The 25,104-nt window shown below is 42.5% G+C and overlaps 1 long non-coding RNA gene and 1 pseudogene across 1 annotated transcript; one reads left to right on the plus strand and one right to left on the minus strand.

Annotated features, from left to right (window-relative positions):
* Positions 1 to 4,615: 4,615 nt before the first annotated feature.
* On the minus strand, positions 4,616 to 14,274 carry LOC143402951 (uncharacterized). Its single transcript, XR_013091802.1, has 3 exons — positions 14,195 to 14,274; positions 7,356 to 7,485; positions 4,616 to 4,857 (listed from the first exon to the last, which is right to left on the minus strand). It is a non-coding gene; the product is annotated as an uncharacterized LOC143402951 (long non-coding RNA).
* Positions 14,275 to 15,718: 1,444 nt separating this feature from the next.
* LOC143404320 (KATNB1-like protein 1 pseudogene) lies at positions 15,719 to 19,042 on the plus strand (annotated as a pseudogene).
* The last annotated feature ends 6,062 nt before the right edge of the window (positions 19,043 to 25,104 follow it).

The raw sequence follows: 25,104 nt of genomic DNA on the forward strand, positions 1-25,104 counted from the left end.
TGTGTGTGTGTGTGTGTGCATGTGCATGTATTCTAACCATTGGGATTTTTAGTTAGTTGCTTTTATCTTCCAATTGAATATTATTTGATCACACAAAAAAATTTTAAACTCTGTCATCAAGATATAATTCATGTTCCATGCAATTTACCCACTATAAGTGTGCGTTCAGTGGCTTTTATTATATTAACACAGTTGTACCACTAACACCATTTTTATCACCCCCAAAAGAAATCCCATACCCCTTAGCTATCCTTCCCCCAGCTCTTCCCCCATCTCCCAGTCCTAAGCAACCATGAATCTACTTTCTGTCTCTACAGATTGATCAATAATCATCATTTCATTTAAGTGGAATCATACAAAGTATATTCTTCTGAATGGCTTGTTTCACTTAACATAATATTTTCAAGATTCATCCATGTTGTAACATGTAGCAGTTCTTCATTCATTTAAATGAGTTTAATATCCCATTGTGTGGGTATACCATATTACTTTATTTCACAGCCATTTGGCCATTCTCTACTTTTTATCTATTATGAATAATCTTCTATAAACATTCATGTACAAGGTTTATGTGTACAAACATTTTCATTTCTCGTGGGTATATGAAGGGCCATGTTTTATTTTTGAAGGACTCTCTGCCCATTTCCCAAAATGTATTTCCAGTGGCAGTGTGTAAAGTTTTCAATGTCTTCACATTCCCAACAACACCTGCTCATTGTCCATCTTTTTCTGATTATGGCCATCCCAATGCTGTAAAGTGGTATCTTTTTTTGTTTGTTTGTTTTTCTTTTTCTTTCTATATATTTTTTATTTGAGCTTTATGGTTGTACATAGTGGTTGGATTAATCCTGACAAACTTGGATATGCATGGAAATGAATGTTTGTTTGAAGTGGTATCTTGTGAGTTGGATTTTTATTTTCCTGATGGCTTGAACCTTTGTTTTTGAGAACTTTGATTTTGTTCTGTCTCATCCCAGTCTCCTGTTCTTTGCTCAGTCTGTTAGTCTGCAGTCTGAAAGAGGTAGAAATTCTTCTCTGGGCCATGACTCTCAGAAACTTTGGAGATATATATAAAATCACATTCCACTTTGTCAATTGCTATTTTTTGAAGTTATCTGAATCCTTTGAAATTCTCATACCTTTATTTTTAACAGCAGGAATTCTTCAATAAATTAATAGCACAAAGAAAAAAGTGTAGGAGTATTACTCTAAGTTTTGAAAAGGCATGAGATATAAATAATTCATATTATTTGTAAACTCCCAGTCTAAGTCATTTATTACTATTAGTATGAGTATTAGTATTAGTCATTTATTACTATTAGTATGAGTATTAGTCATTTATTACTATTAGTATTACTATTAGTATTCATTAATACTATTAGTATTTATTAATATTAGTATTACTTTAAGTTTTGAAAAGGCATGAGATATAACAAGTGTAACATGTGCATTATTTTTATACCAGTATTTGAACAAATCGGTAGTAGAAAGACTTTAGGGGAAATCTGAGAAAACTGAGTTAGCAAAGGTACTAGATGATACCAAAGAATTGTTGTTAATTATGTTAGGTATGCTGATGGTATTGTGATCATCTAGGAAAATATCCCCATGTTTTACAGATATCTACTAAAGCAAGTAGGGGTAAAATGATACAGTGTGTGAAATTTGCTTTAAAATACATCAACAAGGGGAAAAAAGAAAGAGTTGAAGCATGGCTGGCAAAATATTCTACAATGGGATATTGAGGCTTATTTTTATCTCTAATTTCATATATGTTTAGAGTTTATAACAATACTACTGATAATAATAACGAATGCAATTCTAAAACACAAATGTAAACTGAAAAATACTAGAAAATATTTGGGTCCCAGACTATAGAATGCCATTCATCTACGTTGTTAAAGTATATAGGCCTATTACTTGAAAAGTTTAAAAAGTGACTCAAGCCATATGTTCTACATAGTATTTTAGCTAAAAGCCTGTAATGGTAGCTCATGTTCTGATGTTGGGTTAAAGCTTTATTCTCTGAGGATAAGCTTTGTGACTGGCATTTGGGTTGTTATTTTTTGACATATTACTATAATGTTCTTATCTATAATTTTTAGTTTTAACTTCTTCAAAGGGAAAAGAGAAAGTTTAGTTAATACAGTACAACTTGATTGTAAATATTTTTAGGAACTTAGCTTTGCTTGCCACTTGATTTATTTTTCAGTATAATTGACAACTCCCTTTTCTATACTTGCATTTAATTGATTTATATAATTTATATAATAGTCAAATGAATTATATGTTTAGGATTCCAAGGGCTGCCGCCATAGACTGCCTTGAAGACAAATGAAGTGGCTCTTGATAAACACATTGCTTAGTTAGTGGGAGCAAAAATGCATGGTGCAGTCTTCTAACTGAGACACGCTGGCCAGCACCCTCCACAGGAAGATAGAACGAGCTATATATGTGTCTCTTGAAAATTCATATGTTGCAACTTAATTCCCAAGGTGATGGCATAAGGAGGTGGCTGTCTTGGGAGGTGATGCTCTTTTGGAGGAGATTCATGCCCCTGTAAAAGATCCTGAGAAATAAAGAGATTCAACCTTCTGTCATGTGAGGATGAGGCCACAAGCTGCCATCTTGGAAAGAGGGAACAAGCCTTTACCAGACACCAGATCTGTTGGCACCTGGATCTTGAACACTCCAGCCTCCAGAACTGCAAGAAGTAAATTTCTATTATGTGTAAACTCCCAGTCTAAGTCATTTAGTTATATCAGCAGGAATGAACTAATAAAGAAACCATGATGAAAATCGTAGGCTAAGAGGCAGTCATTTTAAAGCTTGTTCTTATGAGGAGCACAAAATCTAAGCTGTTTGACTAATTTGTTCATCTTCCATAAGTTTTTTGAGTGATGGGTACCTGGCCAACAGGTATGCTGAATCCAGAGAATACTCAACATAGTACTACAGACAGTGATTCAGTCAAATAATAAGGCTGTGGCCAAGACCCAGGAGGCAGCAAACCAGGTAGAGGGGAAGTGGGCCCATGAGGCTGAGTGCTTTGATTTAGCATCGTTGGCTGCTGCCCCTTCCTCTCCAGAGATCAAATTTGTTTAACTGTTCCTGTGGTGAATTTATGATGAGCTTGAAACCAGCAACTAAAATTTAAGCATTCTGAACTCCATTGCAGCTGCTTTCAAAGCTCCGCTTGTCTCTGTGTGGTGAGGCTGGGAGTGGCTGTTTTTGTTCCCCTCTGCCAGGTGGTTTGGCAACCATGTCCTTGTAGAACACAGTGTGCTCCTGTGGGAGCAAGAGGGAGAATGATTATGAATCACTGCATATCAGCACTGGAAGGGGCCGCCATGGGCTCTGTTTCAACTGCCCCATTTTATAGATGAGGAGATGGAAGTCTAGTGAAGAGGGATGGCTTGGCTTTTCACTAACTTGACAACCACACTGACCACATCCAACAAACATAGATAAGCTATTATTCCAAAAACCTCTGCTCCAAATTCTCTTTAGCTCTGAGGGACACTCTGTATCACTGGATGATCATAACAGGAGCAAAGTGACCGCTGAACTACAGAATAGAACAGAGACTCATTGCTTAGTGGGAAAAGATCTTTAGTGACCACGTAACCTGAAGCTTTCATTTTGTGGTTGAGGACACTGAAGCTTGGAGCAGATTAGTGACAGAATGATCTCAGGAATGACCTAAAACAAGCAAACAAATTTAAAAGTGTTGGGAATTAATTGGTGGCAATGTGTACTACGTGAGCTACTAAGATCTTCATGTTGGCTGGGTGAGTTTCATCCAATGCATTTCTACCTTTCGTACCTGGAGCAACTACAGGAGTAAGTTTACTTACTACAGGAGTAAGTTTACTTACCTGGAGTAAGTTTTTAAAATAAATTGTGAATCTTACCTCTCGAGCTAACCCAGCCTAAAGCACAATGTATGTTCCATAAGATTAAAGATAGTCAAGGGCACAACTGGCTTAAGGTGTAGGGGAGCAGTGCACAATGGCACATGCCTGTAATCCCAGCGGCTCAGGAGGCTGAGGCAAGAGGATAAGGAGTACAAAGCCAGCTTCAGCAACAGTGAAGCACTCAACAACTCAGCGAGACTTTGCCTCTAAATATAATACAAAATGGGCTGAGGATGTGGCTCACCCAGTGATTGGGTGCCACTGAGTTCAATCCCTGGTACCCCCTGCCCAAAGAAAAGGGCAGACTGTGAGGTGTGCCTTGGAAAAGGGGGAGGATTTAGAGGGGTGAGTTATGGAGATGGGAACTGGGAAGAGTAGGTTCTTGCATGGGAAACAGTGAACATGTTAAGGATGCAGAGGGCAGTCCCCCTGGTTTGAGGACCATTGGGGCATCCAACTGTCCATGGAGAGTGGACTAGGGGAGTGGTGGGCAAGGGAAGGCAGCCTTATCACTAAAGGTTCAGAACTATCTGTTCTTAATTCTTCAGAAGGCTCTAGAGAGGCTTTCCATTCCCAGGAGGGAAGATCATACATAATCCACTCTTAGGAAAAAGTAATTGCAGAAGCTGATATTCAGCCTGACCTGGGAATCTTCCCCACTTCAGCCAAATCCTCTGGTTCTGTGAAGAGGTCAGAAATACACTGGAAATTGAGTTTATTGGGAAATACTTTCAGATCATGGGATATCTGTCAGGGAGATAAGCATCCTTATGATGGTCCTGGTGATCTGGCCCCAGCTGGTTTGGGAAGAGCAAGGATGCATGAAGATTAGACATGCGAGAGGAGAATGTTTGCCGAGCATTCTTTGTTCTTCAGAAAGGTTCAGGCTCAGTTCAAGTTTGAGGCTGAGGTTTTGATCCAATGTTGATTTTATCAGCACCTGTTTGCCCCAGGATTTAAAAAAAAAAAAAAAAGATAGTTTGTATTCATTCTTGGGATGCAGTGGAGGAAATAATACTGACCACTTGTTGAGCATCTGCTGTTAGGCCCTCTGTTAGGCCCTCAAGTGTATTTTCAGCAGTATACCCGCACATATACACATGTACAATCTTTTCAGCAACTTTTAGAGTTTTTTATTGGTTCAGAAAGCTTTTTTATTTTATATTATTGGGGGTCATGCAACCTGGACCTGGCCAGTTATAATCATTCATCACCTAGCCCAGTGACTGGACCAAGGAGTGATGCAGGATCCACTCTGCACCAATCACAGCCCTTTTTTGAGACTAATAGCTTCATGCTGAGAAGAGAAATGCTGTCTGCTGGGGTTGCTAAACTGAGGCTGTGGTGGCCCCTGGAACAATTGTACTACTGTGCCCCTTCTGCCCAGGCCTGCTTCTTTTACTGTTTCAGGCTTTGTTCCCGAGTGTTTGCCTCACAACCTTCCTGCCCATTTTCCTCCTGTTCAGAATGGTTTCCCAGGGAATCAACCAAAGAGGAAGAGGGGAAGGGAAGGGGCAAGAGAGTAATAGGAGTGGGGTGTTGATGTTTGACTCTACAGAGGATTTTCCTTTCATTGCACAGTATAATTAAAATATAAAAATACAAGCATTCAAGAAACTTTCAGCATTCATTTAGCATTTTTTTTCCCAGAGGAAAACTCAAACCAGCAGCCTTTCCATCAACTGTCAGAACTATTTCTAGAATATGTCAGTGGTGGCTTAGCCCAAAGCAGAGGAGGTGGTCCATATAGCCTCTCAAGGATGCTGCTAGCTTCATTTCTATCAATTGCCCTTTGCATATCTAAGAGTTGCTTTGATTGGAAGATTTCTGATAAATTTTGCAATTTGCAGGAGTGGAGATTCAGTGCCTTTTAACTGAATGGGCACTGATGGCGAACGCCTCTGAACTAGCAGGGGGCAATGCCGACATTGGCCAGGCTACTATGGTCAACTCATTGTTCCATCGCTGACATGACTGCCATTCTCAGATCTGTGGTGAACAAATCTACAGCAGGCATTCCTAGAACCAAGACACCCTTTCCCCACTCCAGAGCAGGAAGAGATCTTCACAGTAAAGAGGTGTGGTCCCCTGGCCCAGGTTGCCTCACACACAATCACCAAAAGGAGGGGCCAAGTGCGAGCTGAAATCCACTTTCACTCTGCTTGCCAAGCCGTGTGTCTTTCTTCAGTCTTCACAAAAGTTCCACCGCACCCTGACGAGTTTCTCCCTGCCAGGAGTACACCTCCTTCCCGTGTAAACATTTTCCCACCTGAAAAAGAAAGGAGCCTGGGCCCCAACATGAATGGTTGCCAGGATCTGGGACACACCTGTAATGGGCAAGGTTTGTTCCACAATCCATGGAGCATAAAGGCTTGATTTGTTTTTACATTAAACAGACTGACTGACTATGACAACAATTTCCTACTTCATTATTTCAGTTCAAGGACGGAAAGCATTTTGGAGAACAAGGAAAAGAACTTGCCGGGTTTTGTTTTTCATGTACATATAACTATTCATGTAGAAAGTTCACAGAGTTTACCTGTAACCCAAGCTCACAACCAAACAAAAAGATTAGAACTGGTCATGTAGGGATTAGCGAAAAGCTTCAAGTGAGACCAAAGAAAGACAAATACAATTTTTCCTTTCCTCTCTTTCATGCCCTTGTTAAACTATACACATTAGTCCATATCTTGAAAATTCTCCAGAGGAGGTAATTCCACCTTCCTGTACTACAAATGCTTGTGGGTGACCATGGGGGCATGCCAGAAGCACACTTCAGCCCAGTCTTCACAGCAAAGGCCTTTGGTCATTCTGAAGGGATAGATAAACCCACAAAAGTGGAAGGCCAGGCCATTTCTGATCAGTAAACACCCTGCAGTGAGACATGGGCTAAAGGTGCTGGAGTTGGTGAGAGCAGTTGGCATATTTGCACTCCAAACTCTCAGTCTGAGGACAGAAAGAGCCTCTGTAGAGATGTTAGAGTCAATGGAAAATGAATTTGGCCTTGAGTTATTCTCTGATCCATTTGATTCAATATTAATATTAATAAAAGAATCCCCCCAAAAAACTAATTTCATTAAGGATAGTTTGCCTGGTTCAATGAGTATCACTTGCTTGGAGCAATTTGAGTGATTTTGCCTCTGAGTTTGACGTGGCTTTTATTGAAGGAAAGCAGTAAGTCACCAGTACTTTAGCAAGAGTGAATTTGTCATCTGGAACCAGGGAATGAGAAGAGAAGTCTGGTTGTGTGGGTTGTAGTTATAATGGTCAGAGACCTGAATATGAAGGAGGAAAAAAGCCAACAGGTAAGTTTGTCTCCAACCTTCTCCATGAATTTGTTCAAGGTTAACAGATCAGGCTATCTTAGCCTCAGTTGTGCAGTCAGTGCACTGGGAGATGCGGATTTCCTTATTTTTGTATGACAGGGTTATCACTGACCTCCAGACATAAACAGTACATCCCACAAGCCGATGCTGTTGAGTCAGGTTTGGCCCACCAGGATCAGGGCAACTGAAAACCAATCTTTCCTGACAAGCCCTTTTTGAATTCCAAAGTGGGTGCGAAGCATCTGAAAAAATAAACCCAGGCGGAAATAACTATTAGAGGGAACACAGCTGCTCTAGTTGTTCTGTGGGGTTAGGCACCCAGAGAAAACCTTCCTCCTGCAAACAGAAAAGACCCTAGGATCTGGGGAGAGAGGAAACAGAGCAGCTAGAGAATGTGTAGCTCTGGGTTTACTTGAACTCCGTGTGTTCCAAAAGGTTTTCTGCATGAAAGACCCGTGATCACCTGGCAGCCCATCTAGATACACTGATCCATCCATCCATCCATCCATCCATCCATCCATCCATCCATCCACCCATATCCATCTAACTGCCCTTTGTCCACCCACCCATCTACCTATCCACTCGTCCCCCAAACAGTAGTCCATACCTGTTACAAGTGTCAAGTTAAGAACAGCTGGTCACATATACCCATCATCTACTCACTGGGTAGGCAGGAAGTAGGGAGATGTCTTTGGTAAAGGAATTATCTAATGCACAGATAAAGCCCAGCAAGAAGCAGCACAGCACAGAACTAAGGAGTCCAGGCTCTAAGCTGTGTTTTAACATGATTCTTTCTACTTGAACAGGAAAGTTGCCTAACTTCTGAGTTCTGTCTTTTGTGAAATGAGGGAATTAATAGTAGCTCCCAGTTTATAGGGTTGCTATAAGAATTAAATGAAAGAATTAAATGAAAGTCAAATGTTAGTGCCTGGCACCTACAACATGCTCACGACATTTTAGTTGTTATTGAAAACAGGACATCTGGAGAAGCAGAGGTGAATTCTTTAGCCTAAAGAGGCAGCGGGCAAAGGGAGTTTCTTAAGAGACAAAAGGATGAGTCAGATGCTGTGACCAGGCCCTCAGGACATTTTACAAAAGCCCAGCCTCCGGGCATGAAGGGACTAAATTGTGGAGGAAACTAAAACCTGTGGTTTTCTCCATTTGTTGGTCTTCATGTTCTTGGAGGTCCAGCAGCACCTTAAACCAATACTTTGGTTGAAAGGCCCTGCTAAAAAGAGTCCTCAGTTGAGGCGCATCCCCTACAAGAACAGAGAGAGGGAGGTCAGTACACTTAGAGGACAGAGATCCTGATAAGGGGCTCATTGTCAGCCAGGACAGCCTGCTGGAGCAGTGCAAGTCAAGGCAGCCAAAGCTCCTGAGCCTGTGGGGTCCTGGCTCTTCTCTACTAGATATTCCCCAAGGAAGCAACTGATAGAGGGAGGTCAGAAATTTCAGGAAAGTCAAAGACAGAGGGGTTCCCATAAAACACGGTGACTTCTGCCAACACACTGGAATGTCTAGAGGAAGGAGAGACCCTAGTCAGAATCAGACATCTGGGTGGGATGGAAAGGTCAGATTATATGGTCCCTGGAAGGGAAGGGTGGGGAACGCCCTCCACAGGCTTCTTTGGGCCAGCTGGTCCCCGGAACATGGCAGTCAAGGTCAGATTGATGGATGATACTGTGGTTAATAGAAAGAGACTCCCTTCAGCCTGGGGATAGGGACTGGGGAGCATGTACTGAACAGATGGAGGTGAGTGGATTATCGGAGTAGATAGCAGAGGCCCTGGGGGACCCATTGTCAAACAACTCTGGGACTCTTTCTGTCTACCTAGAAGATGAAAAGCAAGTGTCTGGACACCCCCTGTAGACAGCAGTGAGACCTGCCATGTGGGGTTAGCAGCCTGAATCTCTGATGGGAATTCAAAGCCATCAGAAGATTGGAGACCCTGAACACAGGAAAAAGTGATGGCAAAAGAATTGTGCCTCTGGTTCTGAAATGCTGAGCTGGGAGACAGGCGAAGAGGAAGGTGGCAATACTTCCACCTTACACAATAGAGAGCCTCGCTGCTTGGTGGCACACACTCCTACAGCAAGGTATATGCCCAAATGCACTGGGACAACAGGCCTGACTTGTTCAGGATATGCCACATGCAGGGATCTCAAAAAAAAATCTACCTCATCCTTTAATTCACATCAGGATAAGCTCAGATACCAATTCAAAAGCCTGTGGGACCTACAGATCACCTCTAAGATACCTATCAATCCTCAGGAGGCCTGTCTGCGGTCAGCCTCGGCTCTGAGTTCCTGCTTCCGCGTACAATTCCTGACTCAGCTCCCTGTTCTGTAGATCTTGTCTTCATCTGACATCATGGTGATCCACATGTGGAATTTGTCTTTTCCCCCTGATTTCTATGAAAACTGCTTCTCCTACCCTGCCTATGTGAATGCTGACTTTGCTGAAGGGCACTGCAGAGGGCATTACATCAGGGAAGAGCTGGTGACTGTATATTCTCAATAGACTTCTTCATTCTCTTCGCAGCTTGTTGACTTCTCAACCAAGAAGCTCGTCATCTTTTTTTTTTTTTTTTTTTTTTTTTTTTTTAGAGGAGGAAAGGTTTATTTAGGGGCTCACAGTTTCAGAGGTCTCAATCCATAGATGGCCAGCTCCATTCCTTGGGGCTTGAGGTGAAGCAGAAAACCACGGTGGGAGAGTGTGGCAGGCAGTTCACATCATGATCAGAAAGCACAGAGACTCCACTCGCCACATACCAAATATATATACCCCAGAGCCATGTCCCCAGTGTCCCACCTCCTGCAGCCACACCCAGCCAGCCTTCAGTTACCCTTAATTCTTATTAACTCAGTGAATTAACTGGGATGCTCACCATCTTTCTTTTTTTTCCCCCATCACTCCTCCACGACCTTTCTCTCCTTGTCTCCATCCCCAACTCCCGTGGAATTCCAATTCAGAGTTTAATTATCATTCAGTGACCTTTTTCCATCTTTTTTTTTTTTTTTTGACCAAGATAGGCCCCTCTTAGAGAAGGTAAAATAATTTCTTCTCACTCTGACAAGCTTGACTGAGGGCAGATCATAGGAGAGGGATGAGGCTGCTTTTCTTTCTGGCATAGAAAGAGTTAGGACTTTTCTTGCTCCTGTGACATCTGGGAAGCTGGTTCAGGAAGCCAAGGTGGCCCTGAAGGTTCTCATCCGTCCTCTGCCTGGGGAAGTTCTCCCTGTGCTGCTGAGATCTTTTCCAAGTGCTGCTTTATCTTCTCTAATAGGTAAGGGATGACCCTGGACCATGCTGGTGGCTCCCCTTTCCAGACCAACTGCTCATCAGAGCAGCCAACCTTAGACCTGGAGGTCACCCCTCACAAGCATTATTTCTTTTAGTGAAAATCAAACAAAACTTTCACCATCATTAGGAAAAAAAGAGGCATGGAGTGGTTCAGAGCACTCGCTATGACTATTGCCTCCACTCTCCATTCATTGACCACTCTAGGACGGACACAACTGAACAGCAGGACAGAAGGGAGTTATCGTTATTGACTGGCCAAATAGATTTTTATTGAATACTTTGAGTACATGATACCATTTTGTCTTTCAAGAGAATCTTCAAGGTTTCTCCAACAGATTTATGTACATTTTATAGATGAAGAAACCAAGGCTTGGAGGTGAAGTCTTAACCAATTAGGGGTAAAGGTTGATTTGAACATAATCTCCCCTACTCCAAATCCCAGTGGCTATTATTTTTTTTAATATTTCTTTTTTATGTGTAGGACACAACACAATGCCTTTATTTTTATGTGGTGCTGAGGATCCAACCCGGGTCCTGCCCCTGCTAGGCAAGCGCTCTACCACTGAGCCATAATCCCAGCCCCTCCAGTGGCTATTATTGTGCCAGTACCCATCCCCCATCCCATGGTGGCTGCATGCACAGGGAACAAATATGAGATTAGGAGAGGAAAATGCCTACAAGTCTGAAGAGTGAAGAATGACACGATGATGCTGAGGTCCAGGTGGGCCTCTGCAACTACAGCCTTAGATAGTAAGTTCTTAGTTTTCCCCTTGGTTCTTGTCAAGGTACCTATGGGAAAAAAACCCTAATCTGTCTCAGATGAATAAAAAGCAAGGAAATTTTTTTTAATGTTCTACTACTTTTCCTTTAACATGTCCCATAGAGTCTAGTGTGGGAGTAGAGCTTCAAGAACCATCACCCTGAATCACACCTCAGCCAGGTGCTACACTGCTGCTAGAATTTAAAACCACATTTCCTCCTCCCAGTAACCAAGTATTGGAAATGTTGACTGGCCTTATTTTCTAAATAAGGAGGTGAAGAAAAATTAACAGCTTGATGACTCATATAATTAGTCTGTATCCTCTCATGTCTTAACAGTTTTCATCAAGAGCTTTTAATGCTCTCTAACCTTTCTTGCAAGTATCATATATAATCATGCCAACACCCCCACCCCATTATCCCTCAGAGTGGACTTAAAAATCTCGTTAAAATCAGTATTAATACATATTGTATGTTAGAGACAGATGGATATCCTATCAGATCACAAATACGGAAAGTATTATTGTGGCTTGGGGTAGATTCAAAAAGTGCTGAATCTCAAGCAGCTTAGATGGATATGAAGATGCTGTGCTTGAGAAAGTGGGCTCGAAGAACCAGCTAATGAAGATCCAGATACTGATGTCAAAGGTGCATCAATGAGCCTGATTAAAAGCTTTGTTGTGAGGGCTGGGGTGTGGCTCAGTGGTAGAGCACTTGCCAATCATGCCTGAAGCCCGAGTCTGATGCTCAGCACAACAGAAAAAAATAAAATCATATTGTGAGGGGGTAAAGACAACATTTCTGCTTTAGAAACATGATGTGATTTTTAAACATATAATTGAAACTATTACGACATTAATCAATATTTATATTTAATATCATATGTGATTTTAAGCATAAGCAATTAAAATACATTAAGTATTATGTAGAGATGTCTTTCTACTTCATCTAAGCTTGACACATTTCTATATTCAAGTCATCAGTCTTAGGAGTCATTGGGTGAATGGGCGCTTACTCAAATGTCATGCACCCTCTGCTCCCCTCTCATGGAGGTAATGGCTGTATCTTAACTCACATGTGATCCAGCATACAGTCTGTTCCCAGTCACAGGGTGTTGAATTATTGCTGCCATTTATAGAGATAAAGAAATAGGGATTCCAACAGGCTAGGAGACTTTGCCAAAGCACACAGCTAATAATGAGCAGGGCTGGTTCTGGACACTTTCCTGGCTTCCCGGCCAGGGTACAAGCTGCTACACCAAGTGGGAGCACAAGAAAACACTTCCTCCCACCCCACTGGGAAAAGAGCTCCATCAGGCACTTCACAAAGCCATGGCTTGTGGGCCACAGAGTCAGAGGCTCTCTGGAGGCGTGTGTTATTCCCAGGTTTGGCCTCAGCCCAGGGCAATGCCTTGCACAGGAGTTTAGCCTTTTGCTAATTCGTTCTTAATTCATGACAGCTGAGAAACAGAACTGGCCACATTGGATCATGTGGTTTAGAAATTCCACTTTTTTTTTTTTTTAACTAATATTATCTCTTTTTTTTTTCTCCTTTTCTTTCAACACATGGTAGCAGCATTACGCACTGCTGATAAACTACATGGAAGGGGCCATTCCCTGGAATACTCTCAGTGGGAACAGACTCAGTGGAAAATTCTGCAGATGTGTGATAACGTATGAAATACTAGGAAAAGGGATTTGACAGAACAGGACTGGCAGCAAGGTTGCTAATGATGCCAGTTGACATATATTTTTACATGGAATTGAGTCACAGAAATTTAATCACAGTTTATGGAGATTCTGGAGGTACATTCCCACAAGTTAAAAAAAAAATGTGGTCTCCAGATATAAGATTTATACTTTTTTAAAAAAATGTTAGAATCCCCTTCTATGGGGCTAGGGATGTAGCTCAGTGGTAGAGTGCTTGCCTGGGGTGCACAAGGCTCTGGGTTCCACACCCAGCCTGGGTGGGAGTGAGGGGCAGGGGGAGAATATGCAGTGTGTGTGTGTGTGTGTGTGTGTGTGTGTGTTGGATCTTTCTCTCCTTGGGACAGGAAATGCTCTCCATAGCATGACCGTCTCTGGTGGAATCATACTGCAGTCACAAGTGTTCTTCTGCCTTGCTGTCTTCCCGCCATTCAACCAATCAAAATGCCCTGTGGGTCTCCCCCACTCTGTCTTCTTTCTTTCCAGCCCCTCTACAGACCCACTTCTTTCTCTCAAAGTTGTCCACCATAAAACATTCCTCCTGGGCCCTCACTTTGAAGTGGTGAGGTCCCACAGTGGTAGGGTCAGAAGATACTCTGGTAGCTCCCTCCATGCAAGCCCTTTTGGACACAAAGAAAAGGACTAAAGGACCAAAGAAGTCCATCTTTAGTGGTGACCTGTCAGGACAAACTCTGAGACTGACATCTGTAGTCTCTCAGTGCTTCTCCAGGGCCCACAAGAGCAACCAATGGGACAACCTGACCAGAGGGATCGGTCCTTGGAATCTCAGCACTATTCTTGGCCTTGCATCTCTCCCCATTTGACCTTAACAGTCCCCCAAATCCACCTCTCTGGTCCTGGAGGGCCTACTCACTGTGGGGTTGCTACCCAGAAGAAATTCCAGATTCAGACTGCTGGCAAGAGTGACTCGGAGAGGACGGCCTGGGCTTAAATCCTCATAGTCAAAAACAAACATTTACTACAGCCCCTTGAAGAGTCAACTTTTATGTTACTGCAAACTTAACTATTTCGGAGACCAAAGGCAGTTGAGAGTTCACATATATCAGCCACCACCTAAACCCTTCAATGTAGTCTCTTCCTTCCCAAGATAAAGCCAAGAACTACAGCAGGGCCTCAAGATGGGGCCTCGCTGAGCTCTCTGGCTTCACTCTGCTCCACCGACCTCTCCTCTGGCGCACTTCAGCCATCCTGTCTTCTTTCTGGGGGAGATGTTGCCTCATTCCTTAATCCCGGTCAGGCCCCTCATCCCTGCCCCAGTACACCCGCGCAGCGACTTAGCAGTTTCTGAAGGGCTTGTGCAATTGTCATGAAGTGATGATTGAGAAACCAGTGAGTATCTACTTCACCTTCCTGAATGTCATCTCTGAGAAGACAGGGCCCATCTCTCTCTTGGCCCCCCACAAGCTTAGGACCTTGTGTTACATATATAAGGAGTGCACAAGAAATAAAAAGATGGGTCAAGGTGGGCAGAATTCTGGGCAACCAGACACTGAAGATGGGGGTTGGCCCAGCTGACTAGCTGTGGGAGCCAGAGGGGTGCAGCCTGGGTGGCTTGTGAGGGCAGCCAAAGGACAGGCTGGCAGGCCAACTTGGGAGGGAAGCTCAGGCATGGCGCATTTCACAAAAGGACCGTGGACAGTCTTATTGGCTGTGTTTCTCCAGTGTTGAGTGAAGACAGGACTCTGGAGTTTGGCTTTCTGGTTTTATTTATTTATTTATTTCTGAGCAATACAAGATTAGAAGAAGAAGAAGATAAACAAAACTGTTTAGAAGGGAGTATGACATTCATTTATTTCTTGAAGGTCTGGGAAATCTCATGAAGAATTAGACAAGTTCAGGTGGCCAAACTCCCTCTTTACACTGTACTGCCCAGGAAGGACCCTGGTCATCTGTGAACTTAAGGGTGTTTGTGTGGCTCCAACTCAAAGAACTCTGCTGGCCTTGGAGTCTGAAAGACTTGGGTTCGAATCTCTGTGTCTCACTTACCAGCTGAATGAACTCGAACCAACAACATAAGCTTTCTTTGAGCTCCAACATCCTGCCCTGTAAAATGGTCATAATTACTGGGTTAACATAGGAATTAACAGACCATAAGTGAATGTTTGACCTAGAGTAAATAATAGCTGAAATGACTGACGGATGGTTTTATTACCTGCCAGCTTCTATTTCACTATTCTGTAAATTTGGATTTTTCTCTTACTGTGAGTTAAAAAAACCCCTTGAGAAAGAGGCATCACCATTGATAGGGAATTTTTTTTCTTAAATAATAGGGGGGTGGGCGGAGAACTTTCTTTAAGCTGTTCTTTAATCCCATTCAATCCAATAGCAGTGCTGATTCAGGAACTGCAGGATGGTAATCACCTTTGGCAATGGATACTTTCCCCTGGCTCGGTGGGAGGGAGTCGCCCCCATCCTGCTGTCCCGGAGACCACAAGAAAAACTGCGCTCAGGTGTAGAGCCCAATTAGCAGGTAAGTTTGGAAGAACACACACAGCGCACACATTCCTGAGCCATGAGCGTGGGGCTCTTTGTTTGTCCACTCCTTATAAGGAGCGAGTGATCATCAGTTCTGCAGAAAGGTCACTGCTATTTCTCTCTCCTCAAGTGGCTGAAATCAGCTTTTTTCCTCAGAGGGGTGGGGCAGTGATTAAAAGACTAACTATGCCAGCACTTCACATGTCCGGCTATGAGGATGTTTACAGACCTTGCAACAGAGCTGGGGTTTCTGTCTGATCCTAGGGACTCTCAGAAGACGCATTTGGGGAGCCTCCCCTGTGCCCCAGAGGAAGGTCAGCCAGAGGTGTCATGTCTGCAGCCTGTCGTCAGTCACAAAAGTTGGCCTGGTAGGAGGGGCTGGAGCTGTGTTTTAACCCTCACCGCGTGTCTCTGTGCCTTTCTTCACGTTGCCTTCACTGGTAACTAGCTCGTGTGCGGTGATTGTGAGAGTTGCCAGAATCAAGATGGAGTCACTTGTGTCATTCCTAATAAATAAGGCCAGGAAGTCCTGAAGGAATGGTTCTCATGTCCAGTTGCTTGCCATCACGAAAGATTCTACGGAACTACAGACTTGTACAAAAGGCCACCACACCCTGGCACAGAAAAATACTTACTAAGATATCTGCTCATAACCGCCCACCCAAACTTGGACTGGTGTCACCCTTGCTATCAATCCTTGTGGTCCAAGATTATTGTTTCAAAATATCATAGAGTTCTCATCATTTTGCCTTTTAATTTTTCCCCTTGTCTCCACCTCCTTGGATACACACATTATTGGCTATGACACATGTATTCCCATTATCCTTGCTCTGCTGTTCCCAAACAAATATATCAATCTTTTGAGAATCTCTCTCTGATTGTTGTTTAGACTGACATGAGGTTGAGCAGGTGGTTGCTGCAAGAAGCAGGAGACACAGAAAGTGAGGTCTGATGCTTTCCCTTCTCTCAGAAGGATCAGCTCTTTAGCAAGGACTAGATTCAAAGGCCCCCCCTGGAATCACCAAAGCTCAAGCCTCACCTCACTGCAGCCCTTATCCTGCTCATCTCCCCTCCTCAAGACTCTCATCCCACCATCTTGCACCCACTGCACAATCAGATGCTCAGCTCTCTGCGGTCTCATGTGGTTTGTGGTGCTTTCATGGGTGCTGCCCCCTTCACACACACACACACACTCACACACACACACACACACACTGGCCTCGGCCAAAGCCACAGTCCTCATAAGCAGGCGCTCTAGCTTTCACCTCATTTGCAACCCTGCAGGGCTCTCTGTGACAGCTGGTTGATGGATTGATGGAAAGTGGAATTGGCTATGGAGTCCACAAAGCCTCGCTGAACACACTGTTTTCTACAGGGTGTTAAGAATGAGCCTGAGGTTGTTGAGAGCTGGTTATGGGGAGGCTTCTTGGTCTCCTGCACTCAATATCTGCTCCTAATTGTCCCTGGAGATGATGAGGTCCAGGAATTCCACTCTCTGTTCCTTTTGCAGGTGGCCACTTTAAAAAAGTCACTTTCCAGATTCCTCTCCAGGGTCACACTGCCACGAGTGCCTGCTGAGCTCCACTGTCTGCCCAGCACTGTGCTCAGACATGTCCCCAGAAACATTCTGTGTTAATTCGGGAGTGAAAGTACACACCCAAGTTCTCTCCCCATCTCGTCCCTCTTTCTTCTATTTCTTGGGCATTTTATAAGTTCTTATCACATGTCCAATTTCCCGATCTTACTTTCCACAGTCTGAGCACTAAGATCAGCTTCCCAATGTTCCCTTTCTGGTCCTCTGACATCTTTCATAGACTCTCCCAGTTGTCTTTTTATGAGTTTGATTGTTAACTGCTATAGAAACAAATTAAGAATAGCAACCACGTGGAAGTTACAAAAGTTCCTGCTGTGGTTTGAATATGGTCTGTCACCCAAAGGTTCATGTGCTGGTCTCTAATGTAATGGCACTGAAAGATGGTAGGGCCTCTAAGAAGTGAGGCCTAGTGTGTCAGGAAGAGAGGATTAGCTTCCACCAGAGTGGGTTGTTATAAAAAAGCAAGCCTGGTCCTTCGCTGATCTGTTGCTGCTTCTCTCACCATGTAACCTCTTCCACAGGCACCACTCCCTGCTCTTGCACACCATGTGATACCTTCTACCATGCTGTGATTTAGCCAGAAAACCCTCACCAGCAGCCAAACAAATGGGTTCTGCTTGATCCTGGACTTTCAGTCTCCAAAATTGTGAGCTAAATGAAACTTTTTTCTTTATAAAATGTACCCAGTGTCAGGGATTTTGTTACAGTAACACAAAATGGGCCAAGATATTCCCAAATCTTTATATGGATGAGAGCTAAATTGGTGCAACTTTTCTGAACATCAGATTGACAATGTTGCTTTTAACAGTTTGTGTACTTTAGTTTTTCCTCTTCTCCCTGGTCCTTTGAGACCTGAAAGGGCTAGGTCCACCAGTGGACAGATCCCTCAGGTGGCCTACCCATAGGGAGCTCTCCCAGTGGGATTCTAGTTCCTGAGAAGACACCCCTGGAAGCTGAGGGACACTCAAGGCTGCAGCCAGAGCTAAGCAGATGTGCTTTGAAGTATGAGGCACTGGTGTTTAAAAGATTATGGTATCTGAAAACATGGTGTTACAAAAGGGAACTTTTGCAATGACATTGAAGATCATTCCATTGATGTTCCTAGAAAAAAAGATATCTAATTTGACTAATAAGAACATGAAAGAGCTTAAGAATTCTACAAAACAGTTGAACGTTTACATAAATAGAACAGTTACGAGCTATGAAATACCCAGATAAACTATGTAGGAAAATCTATAGCAGAAAGAAAGCTCATCTTTACCCAGATCTTCCTGATAGGGAAAAAGAAGAAGAAGAAGGAGGAGGAGGAGGAGGAAATGTCCCCTGCTGAGACCAGGCAAATAAAGAAAATGAACTGGCCTATGCAGGCCACCTGCCTGAGAGATTCTGACATAATAGTTGAGTAGAGCTGGTTAACTCCAGTGATTCTCGGATTACTCACAGACAGAAAGCCCATCATTAAAATAGATTGTTCTTTTCCCCTGAGATTTCTCAGGATCATGAAATGATGACAAAAACATTGTCCAGCAGGAATTTAGGATTGAATGTATGTTTACCTTTGTGGAGAAAAAGAAGTGTCTGTGAACTGGCAGCTCACTTGGTGAGGATAGCAGATCTTGGATTTTGATGGATTGACTGCTTGCACTCACCAATAGTTTACAGGAAGAAAAGTAATATATCTCACTTGGCTGCTGAACAGACTTATTATCTCATGTAAAATCCTTCAAAGCAAACTTGAGGAACATGCAGTAGTTTAAACTGGCTTCAAGCCATGATTAAAAAAAAAAAAAGTTGGTGGTCAAACTATCATCAAAACAAATGATAAATTATGGACATATTCAGATTTTAAAATAACAAGTGGACTGTGGAGATAGAAAAAAACATTTTACTTTGGTCTCAGGATATACTTACAGTACAGCTAAAGGTGTAAATGTTTATTGATTTCAGTCAAATTGAGTGATTTCATCTTTGAAAGAGTATTTGTTTACTCAAGACAACCCAGAACTATATGATTTCCAGGAAAATGTCATCCGAGAATTGTGAACTTTGGAAGAAACTGAAACCACTTTTGTCTTTTAGAAGGCACTTAATAAACTTACAAATGAAATGCTAAACATTCTATTTCACATTAAAATGAAAAAATATCCAAAAGGAGTAGCATCCAATTCAATGAGGTGAACATACATGATGAAGATCATTTGATTCTGCTGCACTCAGGATTTTTATGGTTATTTGGTAACATTGTTTAAGAACTACTCAGTCTTAGTGCAAATCATGTATGTTGCTTAAAAATACGACTTGCATTATGTGAGAAAATAAGACATAGCATTACTAGGAACCAAAAGACCAATCATTATTAATTTTTTGAAGATCATATTTTATTAGAAAATAGTAAAGCATGAACAGCTATTTTGTTGAAAAGATTCTGAAAGTTTAGAATTTCATAAGAAATAATCAATATTAAAACATTTTTGTCCACACTGATACTGCATATGAAAAGTGCCTTAATTATTAGTAAGTCAATTTATTGTTACCTCTACCTATTTTAAAAATTATAAAACAAACCATGCATCCATCATGAAAAATAATAGCAGTAAGTCAGAGATTTACAATCATGTAGAATGTTGTTGAAACTTATTCCATAGCATTTTTAGAACTGCAGAATATTCCTATTATCTCTTTTTTTTCCAGAATCATCATATCATGTATGTATATTATCCCTCTATAAAAGAAAAAGATGAATGAATATTTGTATGAATGCTTAATAAAAATAAATGTAGAATTGGCTAGTTTGTGTTTACTTTTTATTATGTATACATTTGTAATATTTTCATTTCTGCATATCTTTCCACATTTGAGAAAATTTACTATGCTAAAAGAAGTTCACATACTTTGATCAGTCAATCCAACTGCAAAACTGGAAATAAGCAGAAAATTTGAAATTAAAGTTAGAAAGATTTATGTCCAAAGACCTTACAACAGGAAAAAAAATATTATTTTATAGCTACTGAAAATGGTGTCTTAAATACTTTATAACAATATGAGGAAATGCTCAAAATATAATGTTAGCTAAAAAAAGAAAAAGCAATATACAATCTCAGCCACAAAGCTACAGGTATGTCTGTGTGGCTATTCGTGTGTATATGTGGTATGACATTAGAGAAAGCATACCAATATATTCACAGTGGTTCTTTCTGAGTGTTGGGAACATAAGCAATTTTAATTTTCTTTCTTATGTTTTTCTATGTTTTCCAAAATGTCTACAATTATGGTTTTCTGCATGATCAGGAGATAATTTCTGTGAAGAGAAAAAAATGAAAAGAGAAAAGCAGGCCTAGAAAAGCTCTTTATATAACTACCAGCTGACAACAGAGTGATAGCCATGTGCAGGTGCTTGACACAGGCATCCTAAGTGATCTTCACAGCAGAGCTGGGAGGGGGCCTTAGCAGCCCTGTTTTTTTAGATCCAGAAGATTCCAAGGCTCAGGAGGTTTAAGTGTCTTGTTCAAGATCTTGTCCAAGCTTCTTGGGGCAGAATCTGATGTCACACCTGTCTGTCTGATTAACATGCATAACCCATGAAATGACTTAAATTCCTACCAGGCTGAAACCTGTCTTAACCGTTTCTTGAAAGCAGAGCGGGAAGAGAGAAGAGAGCATGGGGCAGGGCGGTAGTGACTTGGAGAAGAGCAAAGGACACAGAAATGGGAACCTGGGGACAAAAGCAAGAATGGCCCACTATAGAACTGCGTCAAGGGTCACTCTGGGTCACAGTTACTGAGGTACCCTCTGCCCTTGACCTCCTGATCAGAGCAGGGGTCTTATAGACCCTGGGCTAAGGGACCTCAGTCATAACCTGCTCCATGTCTCCTGGAGGAGTGTGCAGCTCTCAGCAGGTCTTGATCCCAGGCGCAGAATGAACAGCAAATGAGAGCACATGGTTCAGAGGTTTTGCCTTTTAACTGTGACATGTTAGATTATAGGAGTCCAGACGGGACCTTTAAAGGACCCCTCTAGAGTCTCATCTCTTTCCATCGAAAAAAAAGTCAGCCTCAGAGAGAGGGAGAAAATCTTTTTTTTTTTTTTTTTTTTTGCAACAAGTTGGCTGTACTAAAATGGGTCGAGTTATCTGTGTGGGTGGAAATTTGTTTGGTTAGAGACTGAATTCTTGATTTGCATCCAATCCTTTCTAATGATCCATTTAAGGAAAGAGAAATACTCCCACACAGTATCAGCATACAAAGTCTTGAGAAACCTGCAACTCTCTGCCTTTATCTAACAATCAGGCTCATCCCTGACTCAGCCTGCTCAAGTCAGGAGCCTTGCCGGAATGCAGTCAGCTCCTGAAACAGATATGCGAGCTCTTATTTCATCACCAAAACATCTTTTTTGAACAGCAGCACTGAGCCCTGACACGCAGAACAGCCTGAATACAATTCTCAGGGTGCAAGTCAGCTTAGAGTGATTGCCCCCCTATTAAGAATATCCCATTTCCCAATGACAAGTCCTCCCTCCATACCCTGCCCCATTCCTGTCTATTTCCTGGCTGGGCCTAAAGTTTCTTTGATGAGGACAAATTCTTCATTGAAACCCGAATTAACATGCATACCCCATGAAATGACTTAAATTTCTAGCAGGCTGAAGCCTGTTTCCTGAAAGCGGAGTGGAGAGAGAGGAGTATATGGGGCAGAGAGGTAGTGACCTGGAGAAGAGCCAAGAACCCAGAAAGAGGACTCTAGGGCCAAAGACAAGACTGATCAACTTCAGAACTAGGTCAAGGGTTAGCTCTAGCTCACAGTTAATGAGGCACCCTTTTGTCCTTGACCTCCCTGTTCAACACAGATCAACTTTTTTTTTTTTTTTTTTTTTATCCAGAGAGACACACAGAAGGTCTTCAAGAAAGTGGATACCCTAATTTGCCTTTTGTCTGTGAAGGTCATGGATATAAGGTTCACTTTACATTGTGAGGAATAGAGCCATGAACTAGGTAGGCATCAATCAGCTTTGCAAATTATTTCACCTCTCTAGGCCTTGGTTCTCTTGTCTGTAAACAAAAAGTGGTCAAACTGGAAATTTTCCAAGTCTCTTTCTAATTCTAAAAGATTGCTACTCCTCAGTCTCGCCGCACCTCCGCCAAAATAAATAAGTAAAAAAATAACCTGTGCCTTCTTGGATTCAATAGAGCACAGGGAATTCTTTTCTCCACTGGGAATGAATCAGAAAAACCCGTGGGGCACTTGATCCACCCCTTTGAGGCTCTCCCTGTCCACATTTGATGGCTCATGAGCAACAGGAAACACGAGACTTATCTGGATTCTTGGTCTTTGCTGCTTGCCAGTTGTATGTGACCTTGGAAAGTCTTTGCACTTCTGCTCTTTATCACTAGAAATGAGTATAGCTCCTGCCTGGCAGAGTCAGCGGGAGGTAGGAGTTGAGGCATGTAAAGTGAATAGAATAGTGTCTGCTTCCTCACCAGTTGGCTGCCTTCCTTTCTTCTTCTGTTTGAGTCAGATCTTTCTTCATGTGGTAGGAGGAGGGAAGGCCAACAACCACTCAAGAGAGCTGTCAATTAAGCTTTAGGATCAGCTGCTGTAACAAAGAGACCCTAAAATGCACCCGTCCAAATGTGTTCAGCAACAGTCAGAGGCAGGTGCCGGGTGAGCAGCTTCCCTCTATGAATCAGTCCTAACTTTCTACATTCTAATCTTCAACAAGACTGGCTCAGGGCCCGCCTCTCTAGGAGGCCCCAGGGGACTCCATCGTATCCACAGGGATCACAGGTAGTCACAACCCTCAGGGGACTTTCAACTTGCACCATTTTGTCAATCATATGGTGATTGACAACTTTAGGTGAGGAAGTCTTGACTCCTTCCCTGGATGGAGAGCTTCCTAAAGTCAAGGGCCTTGTCTTCTTGATCTTTATCTCTACCCTGTCCCCAAACCCAGTCTCAGAAAAGTGCGCACGTTGGGATCTCAGGGTGGATTTGACTCTGAGTGAACACGTTCCTGGGGGATCAGTCACCCACGAGCGGGAAAGCTAGAGTATTGACTTAGTCACCACCACCTTAAATATTTTTCAGCTGAACTACCATGTGATTTCTTAATTTCTTCCAATAAATGAAAGAAAAAAAATGTGTGCCTTTGGATTTTATGTGTGTGTATGAAAATGAGCTCTCATGGAAGCCCTTGACTCATCACAGATTCAAGAAATGGACGTTTTGTATGTGGACATAGGGAAGTATTAGTTTTCCTGTTATGTGCAAGATAGGAGGGAGCCTTGGGCAGAAGTGACTGGAATGTCCAATGGGGTCAATATTTATATTATTGTAAGTTTTTATAGAATTAAAATTCTTAGTGGAAAAACAACTACAGTCATGGAGTTTTGGTAAGCGTCCCTGATTTAGCTGCTTATGGCTAGCAATCCCAAATAGCAATATAATTCAGTCATCTACCTCGATGCTGAATTCACAGTGTCACAGGGAAAAAAACATTGCTCAAGTGAGCGGGTCAATGGGATCTCTGCAGAGACGTGCTATAGCTGAAGGGCAAGGAGCCATAGTCAACTGCTTTAAAATTTCAAACTAACTTTCTAGTAATCATTCTGTGATCGACTCAGCTTCAAATTCTTTCTGCAGAACATTGTGTTAGGCAGCTTTACATTACTGTAAAAAAAATACTTGAGATAATCAACTTTAAAAGAAGAAACTCTTGTTTTGGATTAAAGTTTTGGAGATATCAGTTCATAGTCAGGTGTACTCATGTTTTGGGGGCCTGTGGCAAAGCTGTACCTCGTGGTGGGAGTGCATGTAAAGGAAGCTTCTCACTCATGGCAACCAGGTAGCAAGAGTAAAGAAGAGGGAGGGGCTGATTCCCAATATCCCTTTAAGAGCCTGTCCCCAGTGACCTAAATTCCTCCCACTAGGCCCCAACTCTTAAAAGTTCTATTACCTCCCAATAGTGCCCTGGGTTGGGGGCCAAGCCTTTAACACCTGGGCCTTTGGGGACTTTTAATACTCAAACTATAGCAAACATCTAGTCTCTGTCCCTGCTGCACCTTAAACAGAATTTCTACAATATGTGAGCCATTATGTGTCTTTTTTTTTTTTTTTTGGTTACTAAAACTCTTGTAAATAAATGACAAAGCTTCTGCTTTGGCTGCTGGTTAGAGCTTATGTCTCTATATTTATCCAGTCTCATAAACTGGGGCACTCACACAGTTGTACAGATTGTGCACTGCGTTACTCTAAGGAGTATCATTTACATGAGCCTCTATGGCAACGCCCAAGTTACACTGATGCATCTTATTCCAGGAAAGCCCTATTCTCTGCAAATAAAAGCTTTCTGTTGTTAAGCTTTCAATGAAGCTTGACTGAGAGACATGGGCCCAAGAACCATAAAGCATGTCTGTCCCTGGGTCTGTTTCTGAATCAGTCCAGACTAATAAGAAGCTGGGTCATTGGCCATGGTCTTCTGGCTGCATATAATTGCTTTTATGTAATTATGCTTCGGCATAAAGCATTGACCACATTGTAGAATGCAATAAGAGACAGTGCAGATGCTCCAAGCAAGGACCCAGCTGGCAAAATTGCAATCTCTTTAGAAGTTGCTTTCTGTTCTCAGTATCGGGAAGAACATATTCTTCCTGATGTGATTTCATGGGTGGCACTGTGACTCATATGACCAAGGCTGTTTCCATGTCCATGCATAATGACTGTCAGAAAGCTAGGAGGCTCAATGCCCAATGATATAACAACATTGCAGCGTAAGCTTCCCACCCCTGCCACAGTTCTACCTTCACGTCATTCATCAAAGCAGCAGGCAGCTCCAGCGTGCCAGGAACACTCCTGATCAGGGACTGTGAGCCTGCTGTCCGTATCTGGAGGGCAGGCAGTTCCCGAGTGCCCACCATCTGCCAGACGCTGTACCAGATACTGCTCTGAACATAAGAGACGAAGTTCCTACCCACAGAAAGCTTGCAGACCAGTGGAGGAATGCACAATAAA

The sequence above is a fragment of the Callospermophilus lateralis genome, chromosome 7, assembly GCF_048772815.1.
Source record: "Callospermophilus lateralis isolate mCalLat2 chromosome 7, mCalLat2.hap1, whole genome shotgun sequence".
NCBI lineage: Eukaryota > Metazoa > Chordata > Mammalia > Rodentia > Sciuridae > Callospermophilus > Callospermophilus lateralis.